The 25,834-nt window shown below is 37.9% G+C and overlaps 1 protein-coding gene across 3 annotated transcripts in view; it reads left to right on the top strand.

The window, feature by feature from the left end:
• Positions 1–486: 486 nt before the first annotated feature.
• 5-HT2B (5-hydroxytryptamine receptor 2B) overlaps positions 487–25,834 on the top strand; it is a 362,394-nt gene continuing 337,046 nt past the window's right edge. For 2 of the 3 annotated variants that reach the window (XM_072302250.1, XM_072302248.1), the window contains exon 1: positions 487–761. The gene's annotated coding sequence lies outside the window, so the exon portion shown is untranslated. Of the gene's footprint in view, positions 762–3,338; positions 3,711–25,834 lie in introns of those variants that run through there. The other variant, XM_072302249.1, reaches the window with a different exon arrangement.

The following is a 25,834-nucleotide window of genomic DNA, read 5'->3' as shown; positions in this document are numbered from 1 at the left end:
TTGTCCCCTGTCATCTTGTTACTGCCCTCAATTACTGAGACGGAGGGAGTGCCGATGGTTTCGCAACCTTCCGGCAAAGTTCCCGTAACGATGTAAATAAATCGTTAGTATCTTAGTAGAGTTGATCTCAGATATTTTCGATGCAAGAATGGAGAATTTGCATACACATTTTTTATTGCTTTGTCTGGAGGTGCTTTAAGAGCTGATTCCACGGTATTTTTTATAATTTTTCGGTTACGGAATAATGGTAATTCATTGAGAAATGCCGCTTGTGACGCACTGGCGACATGTTCCATTTGAAGCTGTACTTTAGATTCGTTTTGGGTTTCTCTCATAACTTTCATTATAAATCAAGCTACTTGTGTATCATGGCCGTCAAGCCGAAAAGCTTTCATAGCACATTTTTTATTAAATAAATATAATAAGTGAAAACACATATAACACCTTGGCTAAGTCTGCTTTCTTAGTGGTCATATTATAAAAAATGTCATGTCCAACCTCTTCCTTTAGCTTGTTCCACCGTGCGATGCCCGGTGCGGCGAAGCCTTCTTGACTCCGTGGCTGCGGCGGCGGCGGCGCCGCGTGGGTACCTAGCGCCACTCATTACTCTGATTCGGGTTCCGCGCTCTCGGCTCAGTTCACCGCGAGCTTCCGCGCCCTCATGTCGCCACCCCGGCTCGGGCCCTCAACCCGACTCCTCGTCGTATTTACTTCGCGTTGTTCCCATTCCAAACCTCGTTAGGATATGCAATTATAACTTGGTAAATGGACCAAATATTTTGATACTAGTTATATGTTGGAAATTCATACTGTCTTAAGTGTTAGTATCAATTACTTGTTGTCTCTGCTTGCATAATTGTTTTGTTCATTATTTCCGGAATACCATGGCTTCTGCTAACTTTACCTAGGTTTTTGATATATTCCGTAAATGCGTGACGATGGCGATTGTACGGAAGGAATTTACGTACGATTTACCTTCTTATGTGAAAAAGGAGTATTAAGGCAATTATAAAATATGATCGTTTGTTGTTGATGTTAGTTCTACTGCTTGACTCTTAACTTTCTCAGAATCTAAGACGGCTAAACTTACTACGTGATTTTTATGCATTGATCTTAGATAAAAACATGCGTTTGAGTGAGTGGAGAATTTAAAATTTTAGATACATTTTCAGATAGATTGCGTCTGTTTAACCCCAAAAATTTAGTTGGCGTAGTTAAAAGTAATATTCCATCCCTTGCACAGGGTTTAAATAGTCAGTAGGAGTTATTTTAAAAAGCCAGGAAAACTCACCAATTAAGATGTAAAAAAAGTATCTCTTGGATCCTAATTACAAAACTGGTACATTTGATAGAAGGTTATTCTTACTAAAAGTGATGGTAAATAGACAATGTTTTCCAAATTTAAGGTGCAAGCTAAAAGGGGAATATTCTCTTACTTCTTTCTGCTGGACTTACGAGTATTTTGATTGGCGCGGTGGAATTTTGCATACTTTTGTCCGGATTAATTATACATAACTAAGCCCATTGAACCTATAAAATATGGAGCCGTAAGTGTGTGACAGAAATTGCTCATACTTTTGGCACAAGGCATATAAAAGAGGATATAGGGTCGTGAGGGTTATTCTTGATCATCATACGACGAAAGAACCTAAATAAACTCAAAACGTTGACTATATGATGAAAATACTCGTATTTATCAGCCGAAATTCAATAATTTATAACAAAAAATTTAAAAAAATTTATTTTTTATTAAATAATATTTTTAATTTATATTTAAAGTGGGTTATCAGATGTTAACTAAATTCGGTAAATCGTAATAATTTAAGTATATGATTACATTGCTTATGCGGTAACGTCTTCGCTTTATTAATTTCTTTAAACTGATTTTTTCCATTAAGATTTGCTTAATGTTTTTAAGACCGCTTCTTGAGAAAAAAAAGGGGGAAAATTGGTCACATCACGAACCGTGAAACTTATGGGAGACGTTCGAGAATGAAAAAGTGGGGAATATACCAAATTTACTATAAATGGAAATTATGACCCAGAAAATTTGACGAGGTATTAACATTTCGGCATCCATCATTTTTGTTAGAATCATCATAGCTCCTGCTATGACTAATATTGCCCTTAAAAGTATTTGAAAGGAAAATTGGCGTAACGTGGTGACCTCCCAACTTTTTCATTATTAAAACAAAAAACAATACTTTTTTGAGGAATGCACAAATTTGTCACTATAAGCATCACAATATGCCATTAGAAATATTATAAGTTATTGATATTTCAAGCTGTTTTACAGTTTAAATAACATTCAATGCTGTGTGAAAGGTTATACAGGGTGATCCAAAAGTCCCTTCCACCCCCTCTAACTTTTTACCTAATTGAGGTAAAGATTTGAAACTTGGGGGATATTCCTAGGTCAAAGGGAGCTACTTTTTGGCCCCCCTAAAATTTTCAGGGGGGCCCCCCTTGGGGGGGCAACGGCCCCCAACTTTTAATTTTCAAATGGGAAGACCCCCTTTGTGATAGCTCGTTCGAAAGAGCATAAAAAAAGAAAACTTTTCGCGCAAACCCGAAGTCAATAACTCAAACCGTTTCAAAATGGCGGCCGGTTAAAGTTCAAAATGGCCGAAAATTCACACCGGTTATTTGTCGATGGATTTGCGCGAAAATCGGTATGTAGGGGTATTTTGACACGAGAAAAACGAATTTGACGTTAGATTTTCAAAAAAACCGAAATTTCCAAAATGGCCGCCGGTTAAAGTTCAAAATGACAAAAAATTGATTTTTTTGAAATCTAAGTTCAAATTTGTTTATCTTATGCCAAAATACTCTCAAATTCCAAGTTTAAGGCAAATCCATCAGCAAAAAACCGAGGTGACAATTTTCGGCCATTTTAAACTTTAACCGGCGGCCATTTTGGAAATTTCGGTTTTTTTGAAAATCTAACGTCAAATTCGTTTTTCTCGTGTCAAAATACTCCTACATACCGATTTTCGCGCAAATCCATCGACAAATAACCTGGTGTGAATTTTCGGCCATTTTGAACTTTAACCGGCCGCCATTTTGAAACGGTTTGAGTTATTGACTTCGGGTTTGCGCGAAAAGTTTTCTTTTTTTATGCTCTTTCGAACGAGCTATCACAAAGGGGGTCTTCCCATTTGAAAATTAAAAGTTGGGGGCCGTTGCCCCCCAAGGGGGGCCCCCTGAAAATTTTAGGGGGGCCAAAAAGTAGCTCCCTTTGACCTAGGAATATCCCCCAAGTTTCAAATCTTTACCTCAATTAGGTAAAAAGTTAGAGGGGGTGGAAGGGACTTTTGGATCACCCTGTAGAGAGGTTATAGGTTACGTATATATAACAGAAGCAGGTGGTTGCTTTGTAATTTTGAGCAATGGTCTACTACTAAAGAAAACATTGAAGAACAATGAAGAGAATGAACAAATAAATACAATTTCTATTGGAAATATATAACCATAAGTTCATATTTTGATACATTAAGACTGAGTGAAAAGTGGGTTATCAAATGATAACTAAATTCGGTAAATCGTAATAATTATTAATTGTTGTGATTTGAAGTGTGAACAATGTCTTGAAAGCAAGTTAGTTCTATAAAACCGGAGGCGTCATGAAGTTTTAAATGGTTCTTTCAGTGCGTCCGTTTTTTTAAAAACACACGAAATTTTTCGGCGAAACGCAGAATTATTCAATGACAGTAAGTACATAAATTGAGTTCTTCACCTTTGGTGTTACATACACCTAAAACGCACGATGTAGAGTTCCAAAGAAGGTCCATATGTCTCAGCATAAAATGCGTATACGTATGCTTCAGCAAACCAGTTACATATGGACTGATAGTTTAACAAAGATGCACCAAGTTGCATTTTGGAAAAACAGAAGTTGGACATAGTTTTAAATTCAACTAGTATTTCGTTATCTTCTTTCAGATATTCAAAGTCGAGAAAAGAAATTTTGATCGTTGAAATAGTTGTTACGACTTTACATTTCAAAACTGTGTCTTCTGAAGCGATAAAACTTCGAACCTCTTTGACTCGGTTTGAGCTAGATGCGACTTGTTGCGTTTCTATTAAACTCGATCCATACGTACTTACAACTTGGAGTTGCTTATACGACCTGCAAAAACGGTCAGCGTGCGAACAGTCCTGCCGTGATAGCGAAGAGAGCAGTGAGGGTCAAATTTTGGAAATCGAGTTTCCTTCAAAATTCGTGTAGACTCTTTTAGATGAAATCACTGAAATAGATATAACAACAAAACCCATCTTATTTTCATGAAAAGGAGACATATGAGAAAGTCATAAGTGCGCAAGAAATGACGTAGTTTCAGGCAAGACAGCAGTAAGAGACAATATTCCTCTAGAGAGCCAATGAGAACAGTGCATTCAAGTAAAGTGCACTGGAAAAAAAAGCACATTGGATCTAGAGCCCAGACTCTTGAAAACATTGACAAGAAAAAATACTCTTGATTCAATCGGATTTTTGCTTGAATCAAAACGAAATCCGCTTAAATTAAGAGGCTTGGTTCTTGATTTAAGCTAGATTCTGATTGAATCAAGAGTCCTTTTTCTTGTCGATGTTTTTACGAGTCTGGACTCTAGATCCAATGTGTTTTTTTTTCCAGTGTGCCGCCCACTTCTGCCAATTTCTATAACCTGAAAATTTGTTTGTTGCATGTATGTTCAAAACACGATCACGAAAACATACAGTAGATAGTACCTTCGGCTGTCTCGCCTAACAATAACCTGGCATGAAAATGAAAAATACACTTTTTATGTAATGGAAATAAAATCAGTCGATTTTTAATCATCCAAACGATTTCTAGGAGTCTTTCGGAGGATTAGTGATACTTTGAGAGAGAACGGAGGCTTCCTTCGATAAAATTTCCCGGTCTGATGCTTCCTGAGCCCGTTTTCTCAAAACTTGATTTTTGCACTTACTGCTCTCTTCGCTATCACGGCAGAATTTATATTGCAATTCACACTCGATGCTCGTCCGTGTCTTAACTAGTCTTTCCATTTCATTCAAATTGCGTGCATTTCCTGGAGCACCGGATGTACAGAATGGTGAAGGTAAAGTTCCCCGACTTTCACACTTACTCGGAGTAGAGACACTTACTTCTGATTATCAGGGATTCAATAAACCTTCAGACTGGCTGAAATCCTTGAAAAATTCATCCGTGAACTTATAGGTTACGTGTGAATTCAGATGGAAACTTATTTTCAGTACGTTGACGTCCTTAAAACAAGGAATGGACATGGCCCAGTTCCCATTTTGAAGCAAGGGCTAATAGTCTTCACACGATACTTTGCACTGGAACAATGGATATTACAGTCGCTCGTTCATGTTGATTTCATTCGTAATGTACGTGAGGCATAACCTATGAAAATCAATTTTCCAAAAAATCTGGAGAGGTACTGGCATTCCTGTGTGGGATCAGTTAATGATTTTTGAACGGAATATAGAAGAGACCACGGTACGCTCTACCGCGGTGGATGACGTCAAATCGGGTACTTACTAGGGCAACCTGGACTATTCGTGTTAAACGTGGAAATTTACCTTTTGAGTATAGATTTTGTGTAACTTCTAACTAACCAACAGGATCCAATAGAAGAATGTGTAATAGAGCTTCAGGGCAGAAATATGATAAACATGAGCTAAAAATGTATTTCCTCATCTCCACTAGAATTAGCCTCCCCTCCGAATCACCCCCCCCCCCAAATCCACGAACCTGCCCTAAAAAACGGAGAGGTGAAAACATATTTCCGATGCATTAGGTTCTTGAAGAATATAATAATAATTATTCCGGGATATGATCATGATATTGTCAGGATTGGGTTGGTGGGAATTTGGCCGATGTCCATTTTGGACTCTGTCGACTTGAGTATGTACCTGCCCTAAAAAACGGAGAGGTGAAAACATATTTTCAACATATTAAGTTCTTGAAGAATATTAAACAAATTATTCCGAGATATATGATCATGATATTGTCCACTGGAAAAAACACATTGGATCTAAAATCCAGACTCTTAAGAACATCGACAAGAAAAATTACTCTTGATTCAATCAGAATCTAGCTTAAATCAAGAACCAAGCCTCTTAATTTAAGCGGATTTCGTTTTGATTCAAGCAAAAATCCGATTGAATCAAGAGTCCTTCTTCTTGTCAATGTTTTCAAAAGTCTTGACTCTAGATACAATGTGTTTTTTCTTTTTCCAGTGTCAGGTTTGGGTTGGTGGGAATTTGGCCGATGTCCATTTTGGACTCTGCCGACTTTGGCCATTAAGAACATTAAACAAATTAGAAATGTTGATAACATTGCGGGAATCTGCGGCTGGCCACGACCGTCTTCAAGTTATCATGTTTAGTTGACGTCAGAAGGGTTACAAAAAAGACGTTTATTGGAAGATGAGAGTTTCAGATCGGGATACGTGACCGCGTTCCGCATAGTACGTTTTCTGCTGTGTGTGGATTTTGAATGAGATTAAACGGGCGATTTAAATTTTGAGCAAAGCAAATACATCGCGCTTACAGATTTTACAAATTTAAACGCACGTATTAAACAATCCATACGGTACTTGTTGTTTACACTTCAATTCCACGCGAGGAAAAAGTAAAGCTTCACGCCTTACTAAAGGAAAAATTCCCACGATGGAGCCCGTCAGTTTCAATCTTGACTTGGAGGCGGTAAACTCGCGCCTTGCGAATTTATTCTTCTTGGTGCATCGACACATCGTTGTAACTTTCATTTCAATCAAACTCTCTAGAGGGAGCATCAAAAGGAGGATTGACAGACTTGCACCGAGCTGATTAGCATGTAAAACGTCGTATTGACATGAGCGCATCGCTGGCTTTCATTTCCCTAATTTTAATTGATGGAGATCAAATCCTAATAATAGATCGACAAAGTTCTGAAATTCAACCATCATTTCATTAACCGGCGATTGGAAAACCTCAAAATTCCTCGCGGAGCTTAGAAATGCTCCTCAGTCCATGACAGAACCAATAACGAAAGTGTGAGTTGGAATGATCCAATTGAGAAGGGGCAGATTCATAAACAGCTTTCTGGACCGGACTTATGATTTTTTTTTTTTTTTTTTTGACCTTTGCTCCTGTTGACCTAGAAGTAGGTACCCTCCAAATTTCGTTTTGATACGGACATGCTTTAAAAATTAGAGGGGCGGAGGTCGAGGACTTTTCGCCCACCCTGTATCATAAGCTGCCTCTGAGTTTTACCTGAGGATGACTCCTTCTCGTAGGGTCAAGACGTCTCGGACATTGGCGTTGAAAAAAAAGTGCTGTTATGATAAAGATGAGGAAAAAGTATACCGAAACACGCAAAATATGGTTGTTGAAGAATAGTTTATTAGCTTGGATGCATTTCGGGCTTAGCCCATCTTCAGCAAGCAGCTACAAACACAAAACACAGCTAAACAAGTTAATTAGAGTAACGACTTGTCACAGTGCATGATGGAGAGGAATAGAACAAGAGACAAAACGAACTAAGACACTAGGGATGTAGTCAAAATTTGAAAAAATGTTAAAATATGTTTAAAACCAGTGGGAGTACCTGTTAGAGTGTGGGGTTAGCATAAAAACAGCAAAATGAGGTACAGAGTGAGAGAAGCTAATTTGTTGCGTGTTTCGGTATACTTTTTCCCCGTCTTTTAGAATATTTAATATTTTAATAAAATCTAAAGCACGCAGCTGAGGATCTGCACGAACAGCTGCGCGCAGCAGTTATGTCATTTTGCTCCGTCGGGTTAGGAGCACGCGTTGATCCCTCCCTTAATTACGTGCCTCTCATTATTACGTGCCTCTCATTATTACGTGCCTCTCATTATTATGTCGATTTCGCCTTCAAAAATCGTAATGGCAATCAGTGGCGCGTGGCGTGCTTGCGATATATCGATTGATCTGTCACTTAAGCTTTTGGAGAAGGGTCGATGAACAGAATGTTCGCAACGCACACCTTAACAATTAATTCTTTACCATAGCTCCAGATGGGAAAATATCGATAATCGATCATTCACGCCACGCCACTGATGACAATGTGAGCAGCTTCAGAGCACGATTAGTTTGCGCGTGGTAGTTTTGTCACTCTCACTGTGCTCCGCCCGGCAAAGGAGATAATTGAAACCCTGCCATTTTCACACTCCTTTGACCCCAAATGTGTTTCTATCTGGCGATAATAATTCCAAATATCGCGGGAAGGCTTCTGTTTGTAAATTATTTTCTTGCTCTGAACTCCTACACACAGTTGAAGGGGGAAAACTTTGACTTGACACAGAGAGTATTGCGTTACACAAAACTATAAATATTCTTTCTTTTTTTTTTTGTTTTCCTGGCTTTGGTTCTATTGACACATGCTATCAGGAGTTACTACCTCATTGCGTTGATCGAATGAGAAACTGGCAACGTTGTACTGCATCTAATGAACAGGGCACGGAACGCTCAAAAACACACTTACATTAATGAACCCGCTTGAGTCTCTCAGATAGGGGAAAGGGCAGCCAAGATGTCGCAGTGAATCGCAGATACAAATTGCACCCTGAGACCCTTAATACCAGCAATTACACTTACCGTAAAGGCGCCCTATTCTTTTGTCTCAACAATGGCGGGCTGATTCAAAATTCAATCCGACTTCCTCCTTGATGCTGTGGTAGATCTATAGGAACTCTTTCATCTCCTTCTAACTGTTTCAACCCACCGAGCAAATGAAGAAATAGTAGCGAGGAGTGAAAGCAACGATGCCTCCTCTCGCTATTTACGAGCCAATTGCTCCAAGATGTGGGGGTAAGTGATTACATTGGAGTCAACTAACAAATCGAGTCATAATACTGAAGAAGTCTATTTACGATGAAAGATTTAAGCAAAATAAAGTCTAGTGCGGCTGGTTTGAGCCAAATAAAAAACTCGAGGCTACCACAAACAATATACGATGCGCTAGAAAAGACATACTTCGACGTTAAGAAGATACAGGATTTTTCCGAACATTTTTAAAAAAACTATTCATTTCCTTTTTAATATGCACATATAAGTTAACATTAAAGAATGACAGATCGTGAAGAAAATTAATGGCAAGATCAAGTAGGTATGGTGGTACCAATACACTAGAAATCAAGTCGGTTACTGACTTGGAGCATAAAGTGTAACTCCGTTCAATTTATTAAAGTCTCACAAGCATGGATTAAAAGAATAGATATGATAGTATTAGGTGAAGCATGGCTATGTGGAAAAAACTTGAACCCAGACAAATCATTTCAAATTGAGAGATTCCGAAAAAAGTCTTCAAATTGAGGGATTCAAAAAAAAGTTAGCCAGGAGTATAGTTGGGATTATGATACTGTTTTTTCGATGTGCGCGTCGTAAAGCGGCAGAAAGCGCTATGAAGCGATGCATACGAGTATACATATTTATGATGACCGTTTTAATTAGAAAACTGCAACTGATGACGAAGGTCATTTAAAGTTTTGCGAGGGGTTGTGAAACTGGGGTGCCTTTTAATTGTCAAGTTTTGAATCATGGCGATGCCAGGGTGTACTAGAAATGGAAGTTCAAAAGAGCGGAGCGCTGCCTCATAGGTAGGCTGTGAAGTTAGGGATGAATTTAACACAATTCGAATGTCCTGATCATTATTTTTGATCCACTTCAAATTGAAAGCATCCTCTTTTTCTGCTTCAATAAACGTTTGAACCTAAATCAAATCATTCCTCCGTAATTTGGAAAGTTTGTTTGGGAGTGTGAAACCACGAATAGACATCTAGACAAGGTATGAATTACAGCCTTTGGTGAATTTGTCCACCTTAAAATCGCACGAGGAAAACACATTACACAACGGAAGGTGTGAAAATCACCTCCTATAGGGGATATGAGTGCATAAAATCAACATTGGTTACATGGCAAAGAAACAATTGACATTTGTACGATTCGATAGTTGTTAACAATTTTGGTTGATATCTCGTTCAAAGGTTGATTTCAGAACTCCCCGTTGTACGAATCGTTTTCTACATAAAATTTAGAGGCGAAAAACGCTATGATGATTATTCGTAGTTCGGACCTTGTCAAGTGGCCGCATTTCTGCGCGGTTCATTGACATTTTTTCAAACAACAAATTTTGCTGAATGTGAAGTATTTTGTGGACGGATTTCCGAGTGAAGTACATAGATTTATCAGAAATGTGAAATATCTATTGAGGGGCTGATGAAGCGCAAGATGGGACTGCGGGTTTGAAGACCGATAGCGCCGAAGGAACGGATTCAATTAAATCACGGCACGAACGAAATAATGGCCGTTTGCCGTAGAAACAACTGCCCTGTGCATAAATTACATTATTTGAATGTAAATAACGACGAGCGGCGAAAATTATGGCTCCGCCCACGCTGTCAGTCGCCGAAACTCCGGTCCTAAGTTGCCGAGCTGGGCAACTTACGTTTACTGACGCGGGTTCATTGCGCTTCCGGAAAACACATCAAGTAGCACCAGTGGCGTGGCATGCTTTGCGATGTATCGATTGATTTGTCATTTGAACCTATGGAAAAGGATCGATAAACAGGATATTCGCAACGAACACTTTACTAATCGACTCTTTGGCATAGCTTAAAATAGGGAAATATCGATTGTCGATCATTCACGCCTCGCCACAAATGAGGCGCGAGCACCCATCCGTTGCACTGCAAGCGATTGGAGCATTCCTTGATCACTGGGGAAAAAAACACATTGGATCTAGAGTCCAGACTCTTGAAAACATTGACAAGAAAAAGGACTCTTGATTCAATCAGATTTAAGCTTAAATCAAAAGGAAATCCGCTCAAATTAAGAGGCTTGGTTCTTGATTTAAGCTTACATCTGATTGAATCAAGAGTATTTTTTTTTTTGTCGATGTTTTTTTAAGAGTCAGGACTAAATATCCAATGTGTTTTTTTTCCTGTGATGCATGCCTCAATGCATTCCTCATTCATTCGATAATTAGCTTTTATAATACAGTTAGCTTGTTTAACAAGCTGTAATGTACAGTAATTCAACATTTAAAAATAAATCATGAGCCAATCATATGCAGCATCACATACAGAAATACGCGTTTTTGCTGTAAACATCACAGTCAATATTGTACTATTAAAGCTTTACAGTTTATTAATATAAAATGCCAACCACTTTTTTGAACATTTGCAATATACAGGAAATAACTTATCCCGCATTAGTTACATTTGCGAAAAGTCGTGATCTTGATCTGACCGTATCAGCCGAACTCTTCCGTTTTTAAAGTCTATATGCTTGCTGTTGTAGTCATTGAGATACAAGAAAGACACTAGTCCATTTGGACTACATTGTGCAATTTGGAACTATAAATTCTGGCCCGGTTTAAAAACAACGTACGTGCCATTAGTTTCCCTATGCTCATAAGTGTTTTTCAAGAAGAGCCAGGATTTATAGTTCCGAATTGCAAAATGCAGTCCATTTAAGATTGAGGACTTAGGCTATCCAAGACATAGACAGAGGCCAAGCAAGAGGTGTTTCCAGAATCTCTCGGTCGCAACATGCAGTTTACTTCAGCGCCTTGATACAACTATTCGTACACATTGGATGTCCCTACTGCATATACAAAAAATTGAAGGCGTTTTGAATTTTATCCATGTTTCGAACTGTAATATGGATAGAATTACATATTCCTGCACGACATGACAAAAACGTGTCATGGGCTGACAGCGCTATAATGATGGGGCCCTCAAGACTTGCAGGGCTTCCGGCCGTGACTTTCCCAGTTTGCGAGTTTGATTGGTGGAGACCGTGTACTCCTTGATCGCAATAAACTTCCGCCTGTATGCAAGTAATTGCTACGCAAATATTCACCCTTGAATTATTGATTGCCGTAAATCTTCGGGTAATAACCTATGTAAAAGTGATTCTTATCACGTATGAATGTTAATGTTGTTTTGTTTCGTTTTTCTCCCGCGACTTGCCACACGTTGCGAGTTATTGTACGTAGTAGGGCATGCAGGCGACTGCTAGTAAACTATACATGATCTAAGCGATATTATGCCAATTATTAGTGCTTTATTATGAACAATTAGGCTCCTTAACAAGTATAAAAGCATTCAATGGCGAGGCGTGCTTCGCGATACGTCGATTTATCTTCCATTTAAATCTATGGAAAAGGATCGATAAACAGGGTGTTCGCAACGAACACCTTAAAAATTGATTCTTCACCACGCACAGCTTCACATGGGGAAATATCGATAACCGATCATTCAAGCCTCGGCACTGAAGGCATTGCTGGTCTATATGTTTTTACGATTAACGACCAATTCTCAAAAAGCAGATGCTCAAAATGCATGCAAAAAATTGATGATCAATTGAATGATACCGTGTGGTAACTGCTATTAACCATTTTTAGTGTTCGTGTGTGAAAAATGCTTTTCAAAAAATGCAATATTGAAAGTGGTGTGAAGGCTAGTTTTTGGATTACGGTAAACCAAAAACGAGTTTTGAGGAGGGTACTTAATCCAGAAAATAACTGTTGAAACAAATAAATAAAAATGGAAAAAAGAACATGCATGGTTTTTACACGTCTCGATTAAATTGTTACACATATTCAAACTGATCTGCTTCGGATCATGATATGGTAAAATCCACCAACCCGCCAATGAATATTTCTCCTCTAATTTCACAGAGGATTTTGTTCGTAATTTGATCTAAGAATTCTAAAAATTTCAACGACAAATATTCATAATTCTTTCCAAAATCGAGTCTTTTTCGAAAGGAAATTCGGGAACGTTCAATTTTACACACTGCGTTCTTCCTTAGCAAGGCAGTAGAGCTCCTGCATGGAATTTTTATTCCAAGTTTAGCAGCTTCAATGCAACTTTTGAACGGGATCACCAGAACGAAGCAAGGGATAACATTCAAAAGTTGCAGGTGGCGGGGGAGGGGCTGCGATAGCTTTCTGCATGGACAGCGAAGCTTTGCAGATTTTCAATAAATGATGAAGATGATAATATTTTCTTATTCATCGCTCACCCTGTGCGATGGCGTTGAAGCCAGCGTATTACCATTATTCTCGTCCGGGCATTATCCGCGCGCAACCTTTTCGGTTTTGCCTTGTCACCCGCCAGACAATGCCCACCGATGAAATCTCGCCAGAACCACTCTTTCACACTTTATGACCCCGGTGCGGATCATTCTTCTCGCCTTGTTGGAAAACCAGGAACTTTTAAGGGAATTCGCTAACACACGAGGCTGTTGACGGAGGCCTCTAAACATACAGGAAACGTCAAGTAAATACTGGCGGTGGTAAAAGAATTCGTGATGGAAAAAATTAAAATTACACTGGAAAAAAACCACATTGGATCTAGAGTCCAGACTCTTAAAAACATCGACGGGAAAAAGTACTCTTGATTCAATCAGAATCTAGCTTTAATCAAGAGCCAAGCCTCTTAGTTTAAGCGGATTTTGTTTTGATTCAAGCAAAAATCCGATTGAATCAGAGTATTTTTTCTTGTCAATGTTTCAAGAGTCTGGACTCGAGATCCACTGTGTTTTTTTTTTTTTTTTTTTTTTTTTTTTTTTTTTTTTTTTTTTTTTTTTTTTTTTTTTTTTTTTTTTTCCAGTGTACGTAAAAAATATATGTGAACAATTTTACATAGGGAAGATCCAGTTCTATGAGATTCACGAGAAAAACGGAGTTGACAAATGAGTGGTTTGAGGGGTCAAGTAGCGCGCAAAAAGAAAAAAAAAGAAACAAAAGAAAAACAGTCAAATGAACTTGCCCATAGTTTTAATTCCTGAGTGTGCTGCGGGTGGGAGAGTTCGCAAGTAATGAGAGAAATCTGACGAGAAAATGAAATGAAATGAAAATGAAATGAATCCTTGAGAAATCCGGGTATATCGATATCCTTGAGAAAAATGTAAACTGATCGATACACGTCACTTTTCAAGAGTGGTGAACTTTTTGCCATTGATCGCAGGTTTGGACGTAAGAAATCTAACTTGGAAGCTACAGGTTTCAAAGTTTACAGTACTTTGATTAAAAAATGGAAATGCTCAACTTTCAACCAAGGAGTGAAAGTTCGTTGGTAGGTTTAAAGTGGTGAATAACACAATAAAAAGATTCGAGCACTTTAATTCATCAGTGATTTCCAGTGAAACGTAAATTTTGTTGATGGCTACCGTGTGGTGTCTGTGATACTTAAAGTCTATTTCCAGTGTCAGAGCAGTAGTGACGACACAAAAAAGGCCATCTAAATTCTTCAAAAATTACATGAATTCCACACTGGAAAAGAAACACATTGAATCTAGAGTCCAGTTTGAAAACGTTGACAAGAGAAAATACTCTTTATTCAATAGGATTTTTGCTTGAATCAAAACGAAATCCGCTTAAATGAAGAGGCTTGGTTCTTGATTTAAGCTAGATTCTGATTGAATCATGAGTACTTTTGCTTGCCTATGTTTTCAAGAGTCTGGACTCTAGATCCAATGTGTTTTTTTTTTTTTTTTTTTTTTTTTTTCCAGTGCACAAATTTAGGGCGTCTCCTTCACGGAAAAAAGAGCAGCGGTTGTGGATGATATGGACATCATCACAGTGAAAAGGAATGTGACTCAGACAGAACCAAGGTGGGGGAAAAAAAAAGGGCGGAAATTCAAAATCGAATTTAGACGAAACCATTGCAGCGCGCCTCCGAGGGAAGCAAATAGATAATTTAAAAGTAAAATAATATCGCGGTTCTGAAGCTAGTCACCAGGAATCGATTTCAGAACCGTAGATGCTTAAGCTAATTTCGAAGGAAAGAACGTGGCGAATTGAACATTCATTGGTACTCATTCGTCTTCCAAAAATGATCAAAGCTATAGATAACTCACAACGTTGCCGCGCGCGAAATTTATACGCTATTTTTCTTCCGAAGTTCTTTAAATCAATTTCCGGAGATAACGCTTCCCTCCCCCACCTTTCGGCGTTGCGCAGAATACCGCCGTGCTAATAAGGAAAAAATGCCGCATGAGCATTCGTATGTTGCCAAATTGCCTCTCAGAAAATATTTTACTTTGAGGGCTGCTCAAAACAACAGCGTGCTCCACTTATAGTTTTCCATTTAAAAAATAAAGTTTGACAGGTAGTCTGCAACGTCGCAAACCGAGGTTCGTGGTCCGGTAGTTTCACCATCGATATTTGTTGTGTTGCCTGTGAGTTCAGGATAAATTCATTGTGATTAGATAAGAACCTCATAATTTTCGTTCATTTTTCATCAATTTATTTTCATAAAATGGACGTAATAATCCACGATTCGGGAAACCACTTTTTCTGAGTTGGGGGAAAAAACGAATTCATGCGCTGGAAAATGGCACGATGGACGTCGTAACATACATGCAGAGTTTTGGCCTGAGTATATATGGACTCGAAAATCTCCTATGAGGAGATAGAGAAGAGTTTAAATAGTCCCGCGTGCTGTAGACGACGCCTAAGAGTTTGAAAATAACCTAATTCCGGTTCAAGAATGTATGCTGAGGAACGAAAAAGAGCTTGAAAAAGTAAACAAAAGAAAAGCACGAACACGCTCGTGGAATTGAGACTTAGTGTAACTTGACGTTTTGACTGAGATGCAACATATTTTAAAATTCAAGGCGATCGATTGGGCTTTGACGTCATTTTATCTCGGACGAAGGGATGAACATCAAAGAATAATGATGGATCGTGACGTGTGCGTTTGAGATAATAGCTTTTTGTTTTATTTTCCTCCCACTTGAAATCTTCAGTATCTGTTCCGGAGAGCTTTAATCCTAGATTGTTGCGTATTGGTACACCGTCGACGCTAGCGCGGCTGTTCTCTTATAGCTCCACGCACGAGCACGGATTCATATAATAAACACATGCGATGCCGTACAGTGGATCAAGTAATAGGAGAGGTCAGGCAAAATTTGGAAACTTCAAAGCTTATAACCCCTTGATACGAAAATTTAGAGGTTCTAAAAGTGATCCATTGGTTATACCTCGTAAAAATTTCTTCCTAGAGTACCTTTTGACAGTTAAAATGTGACGAAATAAACATCAACATTTGCAGTTTAAATAAAATATTTCATGTCCAGCCTCTCTAATTGACTCGATCCACTGTGTGCCGGTGAAAAAGCGCAAACATCACCCTCTACCGGCTGCAATGTCCACATACGTCAAGACTTGCAAAAAAGATACCACCAACCATGTCCATCAGATCACAAAAAAACGCTTCCTCCCAAAAATATTATCCTGGGTGCATGACACAAAAGCTAGTATTCTTCAAAAAAAAAATTGTGTGGTTGATCTTTGTGTGTTAGATTCCCTGAGTCAAATTGACAAAATCCTTGGGTTGAAAGGACCGAATCTTCGCGATGAAATTCTGCGACGTCCATGAAAATTAAGCGGCGGCCACCAGATTGAATCTGGATTGCTTGTGATGATCCAATGCGCTAGCTACTCGCAAGCCACAAATTTTGAGTTCTGGGAAGAAAACAAGGTGCGTAGGTTCCACACGACACTTTCTTCATGCCCCGATGTCTCGGAGTAACCTACAACAACTTAGCTCTGGGCCCTAACACTTTAGGTAAAATTACGCCAACTAAAGCCAGTGGAGTGCTGAGCCCTGCTGCCTGTTGTTGGCGCTATTTTACCTGAAATGGCACGGCTTAGCGCTAGGGCTGTTTATTCCGGGTACGCTTTGGGTTAACTCAACACAAAATTGTGTTAAGCAACCAAGTGATTTGGGCTGATCTAACACAAAAAAGTAACACAGAGTAACACTAAACACGGGAATTTTAAACTATGCATGATTTTTATGCGCTGAATCCAAATTTAAACTTAGAGCATCTCTCTGAAATGTCATCTTCGTAGAGTTTACCTCGATGTCACCACGTAAACGCAAAAGAGCACGACCCTCAACGCAACCGGATTGTCATGTGTTCTAAAATAGCTGAAAATCATGGTCCTGAATCATGAAATTGCATACGCCGCAACTGGTAAATAAAGAAACACATTGGGATTCGTGAGTACAGACGCTTGAAAACATTGACAAGAAAAAGGTACTCTTGATTTCCAATCAGACTTTAAGCTTAAATCAAAAGGAAATAATTCACCAGGCTTGGTTCTTGATTTAAGCTTAAATCTGATTGAATACAAGTAGAATTTTTTCTTGTCGATTGTTTTTAAAGAGTCTGGCCTCTAGATCCAATGTGTTTTTTTTTCCAGTGCGTCTTGAATGGGCAGCCAAGTTTTTCTCTCTGCGTATCGGACGAAATCGTTCCAAATGGATATCCGCGTAGGCGCCTGCAAAATGCCCTACTCAGCCATATCGGTCTTGGACATTTACATCGATTCCCAGGGTTAAATCCTGGATCCCGCCGCGATTAATTTTCCCCCTCGGCCGGGAACAGCGAGTTCCGTGGGTGGACGCGAGCACCTGGTTGGGTTCCCGAGGCGCCTCGGAGGCCCTTCAGCGTGCGTTTCGTCGCCACCGCCGCCGCCAGCCCCGTCCGAAACCGCGAATCTCCTCGCTATTTTGCCCTCGGCTGAGCGTACTTGTACGGGCGCTCCATTGTGCACAAGATAAAGTGAGATATAAGTGAACAATGAACGCAGAGGACGAGGGCGAACCGTGCAGCGCCGCTCCCGAGTGGTTTATGTTTTGGAAACGTTTTTGTTGGAAGGTCACGGGGGGGGGTGAGGGGTGGCCGATGCGCCGCGGGAAGGGGAAGGGCAAGATTCAATTTTCCATCTATTCACTTCGCTTTGAAAATCAACAATGACAGGGAAAACGCGGCTGTGTTGCCGGTTGCCGGGATAGCGCCCACGCCCATCCAGTGGCGTGGCGTGAATTGCGATATATCGATTGTTATGCCACTTGAACCTATGGAAAAGGATCGATAAACAGGGTGTTCGCAGTGAACACCACCTTAAACGTCTCGATTTCTTTACCATAGGTTTAAATGACATAACAATCGGTATATCGCAATCACGCCACCGCCACTGCGCCACCTCCGTCTAAAGGAAGAAAGCCGTATAAGCCATCAGGCGTTGCCAAATTCCCTTCGAAACACAACAAATGTTCAAGGAAATTCGTGAACATTTCTTCTCCGATTTTTCGGAGGATTTTGCTCGGTATTTTGTCTAAAGAGTCTGAAAATTCCAAGGGAGTATATTCATGACTATCTTCAAAAATTGATGTTTCCTGAGAGGAAGTTTGGCAACATTCAAATGCTCATGCGGCGTTTTCCGCATCGCTGAGTGACGTCATGACTCTTTCTAGTGTCGCGATGCGAGATTCAACCTTCCATCGGTGGTCTCCTCTCCGATCGATTCGTCCGATTTCTCGTGTCAAAATTTCATTGTAGGTATCAGCTTGTGTTCAATAACACTTTTTTATGGCTACATGCGTGAAGCTTTGACGAGAAGTTCAAATCTGCATGTAAACCGATATATCTTATATAAACTGATATTATCTATGCCCTGATGAAGAAGCAATGAGGCCTCCGAAACGCGGGCTATTTAATACCTTAAATGTTTAAGTGTAAGGTTGTACATTTGTACATCTCATTTTATCTATCATATGTATTTTAACCGACCATAAAAAATGCTATTATAAACTGATATAATATGAGCATATAAACTTACTGATATAAACGTAGCTATAGAAAAGAGCCTCCCTAAAAAAGGGCCTTTTTTGGCCCCTTTTCGGGAACCCGGGGATTTCGTTCGTTTGTGGCTTAAATGAAACCTTATGATGAGGTAAGCCTCCAGTAAAAATTTTAGCTTGAGTATACGTCTAGTTTCCGAGATACAGCGTTGCAAAGTTGGCATATTTGAGCTTTAAAATTCTCATATTCTCAGGTATCTTATTTTCTCAGAACGATTCAATTGGATGTTTTATGATATTTTGTGACATTTTATCAAATGTTAGTATTATTATCGAATGCATATTTCAATTGAAACATTAATACTACTAATTCTGTTAAAACAACGTTGCAAAGTTGACATAAAAACCTATAAAAAATGTTCATTTTATCAAGTTTCTTAACTTAAAAACGAACTTAGTGACCGCTAAAAGATATGCTTTTGGGGTTTAGATGCAATTTTATGATAGATTAAGGCTTTTGTTAAAATTTAACTCAAAATGCAAGTATAGTTTTAATGATACAGGGTTGCAAAGTTTATATATTTGAGCTTTAAAAATGTCTATATTTTTGAGTTCTGTGTTTAAGAAGCTACTTTCGTAGAATTTAATCACGATTTGAGGCAGGAAATCAACCATTTATGTCATCTGTAGATGAATGTTTGTATTTGAAGAAGAATTCTTTGACCGGTGGTGATACAGCGTTGCCATGCTTAAAACTTTGAACTCTGTATGGATTATGATTTTTTCTTGTTGAACACGACTTCAATGGGTATCTTAACTCGTATCAAGGCAAAATATCAAGGGCTGATGTCAGTCCCAGGTAACGATTGGTTTTGGAAAAAATACTGCTGCCAAGTTTATTCATAATTCTTTTCAAACAAAAAATAATAAAATGATTTTAAAATAAAGATGCTTCTAATTTAATTTTTTTACTTTTTTTTATTTTGTTTAATTTTTTTTTGGTAATTTGTTTAGTCTTTTGTGATTTTTTTTATATTTATTTATGAATATCCGTGAAAATATTTTTTTCGATTGATACGTGAGTATAGTCTTGCCTTCAAATATATAGCAAGTACCTCAACATGTTGCCGATTTTTTACTTTTACCAAGTATCTCAATTATTTTGAGGCATCTGGATCAAAGATATGTTTTCAACATGCTCTATACATATACGAGCTTGTTATGATTGGCACTGCCAAGACACTGCACCGTTGCGTATTGAGAAAATGCAACTTTTTTCCAGATATATTTCACTGGGAGATGGATGTATTTTTTATCAGAATGGAGGGGTCAGCGAATGCTACCAAGAATTTACATCCAGTGCCGAGATCATAATGTGAATGCTTAAATCCATTTTGAAATACAAGTATGAAACATGACAATAGCCTGGTCCTATTCTCTTCGGAATGCTGTCACTGTGACACAGAGGTCTTAATACTATGGGGACAACCCTCAACAAAAATGGAACTTTAACAACTTATTAATGAAAAAATAGTTAGTAGCTATGCCGAAATAATAATTTTTGACAAATCCATGCAACAATATTTTAATAATTTTAAGTATTTTATTCTTTTAATTTCTTTTTCTATAGATTTATTTATTTAATTTATTTTTTTTATTTAATTTTCTCATCATTTGTAATTCTTAAGTCGAAGATATTCTATTCTTTAAGGAACAATGAATGTATTGTCTGTATCAAGATTTATTTGTACTCAAAAAACTGGAGCGTTTCCATAGTTTATGTTCGTTTTTGCATTCTGCCTAAAAAAAAGTAAAATTGACAACCAAGGCAAGGTAGAATTTTTTAGATTTTGAAAGCAACACTGATGCTGAGCCATTCATTGTATGCCATAAATTCACTTGGATTACGTTTTAAAATCAGACAATTATTGGAAGTATCCTTATTTTAAACTTATTTTATAATGGAATGTTAAGAGAAACTTAAATAAAATTGGCAACAGTGCCATTTTAATTCCAATTTTCACCTAGGATTGACAAAAGTCCTCCACATTTCTTTGTTTCACAATATCACTTATCAACGATTGTTCAATCTTGTCTTCAATAAAATAACACAAAATAGACATTTTCCCAGATACAAGTTGAAAACTTTGCAACACTGTATTATCGTATCCTTTTATAAATTATACTATGCATCTACGAGTATCACTAATTGTTGATTCTATGCCCCAAAATACAGTTCGATCTTCAGTAATAGCGGTTTGTGAATGAGAAACTTTAAAAAATGAGCTTTTTAAAGCTGAAAAATGTAAACTTAGCAACGTTGTACTGCCAAAACAAGGCTTACGCATGAGTCAAAATTCTTACTGGAGACTTTTTATATTATAATTTATCGTGTGCACCTCGTGTAAGTATTGTAAAGTCATTTTTGAAGTTGGTTTTTGGAAGAAAATCCATAAAAATATGAGAATTTTAAAGCTCAAATATGCCAACTTTGCAACGCTGTATCTCGGAAACAAGACATATACTCAAGCTAAAATTTTTACTGGAGGCTTGTCTCATCATAAGGTTTCATTTAAGCCACATACGAATGAAATCCCCGGTTCCCGAAAGGGCCATTTTTTAGGGAGGCTCTTCTTTAAGTGTATTAATGAGAATATTAGCTTCAAACAGGGTGTCTAGTTTTTTTTTTTTTTTTTTTTTTTTTTTTTTTTTTTTTTTTTTTTTTTTCATTTGGGGAAGTCCTGATGAAATCCTGATTTTTGACTGCTAAATCCTGGTTCCAAATCCTGATTTTTGGCGGATAAACTTCAACTTCACAAAAATAACTCGATAAAAAATCTGGTCGGACGGCCGACTTTTCTCAAATCCTGATTTCACGACCAATTTTTCTTCAAAACCTGATGAAATCGGGATTAAACTCTGATTGACCTCAAACCCTGATAGAATCGGGGAAATCCTGATGCTAGACAGACTAGACACCCTGTCAAATCAAGTATAAAGAAGAAACCAGCTGGTAGAGACGAACTACTGAAGCCTTGAATCACTGTATGTATTCTTCGTAACATCCAAAAACGGGACAAAATTTTCAGACTTTGGTCAAGTGACAAGAGCAACGAGGAGTTAGATACAAACATTTGCTATCGTCACGCTGATAAGAAATAGTAAAAACAAAATATTATCAAAAAGAAATATGGAAAGTTAAAAATAACCCAAGGAAAAATCGGTGTTTCATGAATGAATTGAGTGGACAGGAAAAACTTGAGGATTGCCAAAATGATGTTTCACCTGATGAACTAAATGGATACTATAGTAGAATAGGTGAGAGATTGAGTGACGAGGTCACTAAAGAGGATGAAAAATCTGAACGCAAGATTGCACAGCAAGCCAATAGAGCTCCGAAAAAAATGTTTGAAAACTCCGTGTTCATCCTTGAGGATGTCAAGTATAGCGACAGCAAAAGTATCATCCACCAGCCAGAGATATACAAATGATAAAATAGGAGCCGAGATAGCATTTTGGGCCACTTCTGCTATCCTGGAGTACGGAGTTTTGCAAATTTGACTAAAAATTCAAGTTTCTCGTCTTAAAATACCCCCGATACCCATCCAATGCGCTCGACAAGTTTTCCTTCAAGTCAGCATCTTTCGTTGGCTACGTTAATAATGATAATAATTATTTCTTTGTTAATCTAGTGAGGCTTACATTTTTGTCAGATAAAAATGAGCTTAACGTATGCGAGGTAACTTGATATACAGTATTTATTATGCCTTATTTGGTAGAGCAATTCACACGAGTTAGGTTCCAACCTAAGAATACAAATATTTCAACTTCGGAGTGTTGCACAGTATCATTCGCAATTGAAGGCGTTTTATATTGGTCCGACCGCGACGCGAATTAAGGAGAATAGAGTCTTGATGTGTTGACTTTAAGTGCTGTTCGCGCTGGATACGTCACACAAAATGATGAATCAAATTCATATACGAATATTACGAAGAGCCTAAAATTACAGTTCGAGTTGAAAGTCTGATTTTCTCTCCCGGAGAAAATACATTTCCGTATCAAGGAAAAACGTAACACCACACTGGAAAAAAAACATATTGGATCTAGAGTCCAGACTCTTAATGACAAGAAAAAATACTCTTGATTCAATAGGATTTTTTGCTTGAAACAAAAGGAAATCCGCCGAATTCAAGAGGCTTGGTTCTTTATTTAAGAAAAAATTCAATTGAATCACGAGTATTTTTTCTTGTCCATGTTTTTAAAAGTCTAGACTCTAGATCCAATGTGTTTTTTTCCCAGTGCAGTTATCAATTTTCACAAAAATCGAACAGGAGCCAAGGTGGTATTTTATGATCTCGAACTGTCTATTCCATTAGGAACCAAAGATTTTAATTCTGCTTTTACCGTCCTCACAGGGAGCTATTTTTAACGTAGAGAATACACGCGGGTTCCAAAGTCTGTTCGGATGTGAGGATGTTTCTATAAGTTTCTCTCAACTTTAAATGTTGTGGCAAGATATAAGCTAAGGGTTAGAGACATTTTACAAAGGGAACTGAGGAGTAACACGGATGTTCATAAATTCCAGCAATGTAGCGCGTTTAAGAAGTGGAGAAAAGAACGCGGGAGCGACACAGGGAAATGAGAAAAGGATGAGACGAGGTGTTTGAAATGAATTGTCTGTTGCCAGCGTGGTTGCTAGATCGCCGATCCAATCTTCAAATTCGAAGGAAAAAAAACTCTTTTCTGACCATCTGCGGGAGGAAAAACTTAAAAAAATCAGACAAAAGTAGTACAGTTTGCAAAAAAGAACCGGGAGCATTGCAATGTTGCTAAGATTGTGCAACTTCTTTTGACTTAGAAGAAAAACCTGATTATCAATTGACAGCTTCCATTAACTCGTTAAAAACTTTAAATTTAAGACAAAAAACACCATGCACATTTCATATTTTTCCGTGATATCAGTAATTTTATTTCAAAGGATGGAGTTGCACAATCTTAGCATCATTGCACTGCATCTGGTTCGTTTTTGCAAAATGCAATCCAAATAATTTAATGAGAGCGAATTTTGTCAAATTGGTATAGAAAACCAGATTTTGAAATACCTAAGAAAAGCTGTCTTTTCTGCAAGCAGAGCGCCGGGCAACCCCCAAAAGGAGTAACGCATGAATACGCATGGGAGGTATGTGCACATTCAAAGTTGTCAAACTTTTTGTCGAATAAAACAAAGTTAACGATGTTTATCCTGAAATAACAGATCAGATTGCGACTAAGTTTCAGGAAAATTTAAAAAAAATACTTCATAACTATCACTGAGAAAAAACTATGGCTTATAAACCTATTAGAGGTAAATATGGAACACCACTAATAGTAGTACCTCTACATATAATAATAGCACATATACCTTAGTTATGGTACGGGGTACCTTAATTAGGTACAGAGACCTTAGTATGGTTCACAGACCGAGAATCATTAGTTTATTTACGACTATTATAGGTGTTCCATATTTACCTCTAATAGGTTAATAAACCATAGTTTTTTCTCAGTGTAATCCAACGCAAGATTATTCAGTGTATTTTTTAAGAGGAAACGGAGACCTTGCACGAAAACTGTTTATAAGTTCTGAATGAGCTGTGTTCTCGGTTTTTTTCAGTATTTTTTTCTGGTATAGGGAATTGCAAAATCACGGATTTGAAAGTGAAAAAATTTGCCGCCTTGCGGCGTCATCACGCGGCATTTCTTATTTAAACGTATGTATTGTAGCAGATAGGTAATTTGGTCATATTCCCTCCGATAATCGTTCAATTTATGAACCGAAATTATCATCGTGTTCGGTTCGCTCAGCAATTTCAATTGAAACAAGAAATTCATCGAATTTCAGACACCTGCAAATTTTCCAGTTCGAAAGAGCAAAGCAGTGGTGTCTTCAAAAATATTCGGCGAACATGTTCGGTTCCTTCTTGCGCTTAGATGTGGCGAAGTGTTTTCTGATGATCCAGCAATTTTTAATCCTGAAAAAATCTCATTCGAATTTTATACAGCTTATAATGAAACACGTTTAAAGAGTAGAATTTTTCTGACTGATAAAAAAAATGTCCATACTTCGGTTTGGCATTTTTGGGCGATTTTCGTTACAAAATGTTCTTAAATTCTGTCGATTTCAAAACAAAATCTGCTGTCCGATTCTAAGAAATGAAAAGAGACGGTCTGCAAGTGTGTGTCTATATAAGAGAGTCCTCAGCACGGCGTGGCTTTCGTATTCCTCTTCTATCGACCGATTTATAGTAAAAAGCACTCATAACAAAGAGAGAACTCGACACAAAAGTTTAGTTGACACGGGAAGTAAAACACAAAATAACCCGTCCAAGCCCTCGCTTGACTCAGGGGTTTCCCAGTTTCCCCAATGTTTCCTACGCTACATTCACCACTAACAGTGCAAAATTCAACACAAAATTTGCGTTGGTCTGTGTTTATCACTTCGTATATTAACCAAAAGTGACACGAGAACACAAATATTTTCATATTTAATATTATATATGTATCAAATCATATTTAATATATGCTATCATTTTAGTATTTTATATTATCAGTGTAAGAATAGAGATTTCGTGGAGTATAGTTTCTTTTGGCATAAAAACGTTCATGTTCAAGACACTTTATCCTCGAATGAGAGATTTTTTGTTGTTGATTTTTGTAATTTACGTGAATGAAATATAAATCCAAAATTTTGAAGCCGTCTTCTCAAAATGCGATTTTTGGTCTGAGCGCTTTCTTATACTTACCTCCTAAATTTTGAGTTTTTTTTTTTTTAAATTTGTTGTTTCCTTTTAAAACTGACATGCAATTGCCCGAGGACGGTCACATATACCTATCTCTTAAAAAATACACTGGAAAAAAAATAAACACATTGGATCTAGAGTCCAGACTCTTGAAAACATTGACAAGAAAAAGGACTCTTGATTCAATCAGATTTTAGCTTAAATCAAAAGGAAATCCGCTAAAATTAAGAAGCTTGGTTCTTGATTTAAGCTTAAATCTGATTGAATCAAGAGTATTTTTTCTTGTCGATGTTTTTAAGAGTCTGCACTCTAGATCCAATGTGTTTTTTTTTCCCAGTGTAGAACGCGAAACTCGTTCTATTTGACAAGCGTGGGCGAGAGAGTGCAGAAAAGAAGCAGCGCGGAGCTAGAAAAAACACTTGCCGTGCGCGACTAGGAATTCATGATGCGCTTGC

This window comes from Bemisia tabaci, chromosome 7 (genome assembly GCF_918797505.1).
Source record: "Bemisia tabaci chromosome 7, PGI_BMITA_v3".
Classification (NCBI taxonomy): Eukaryota; Metazoa; Arthropoda; class Insecta; order Hemiptera; family Aleyrodidae; genus Bemisia; species Bemisia tabaci.
The sequence above is the reverse complement of the archived record's forward strand: the minus strand, read 5'-3'. Positions and strand labels throughout refer to the sequence as shown.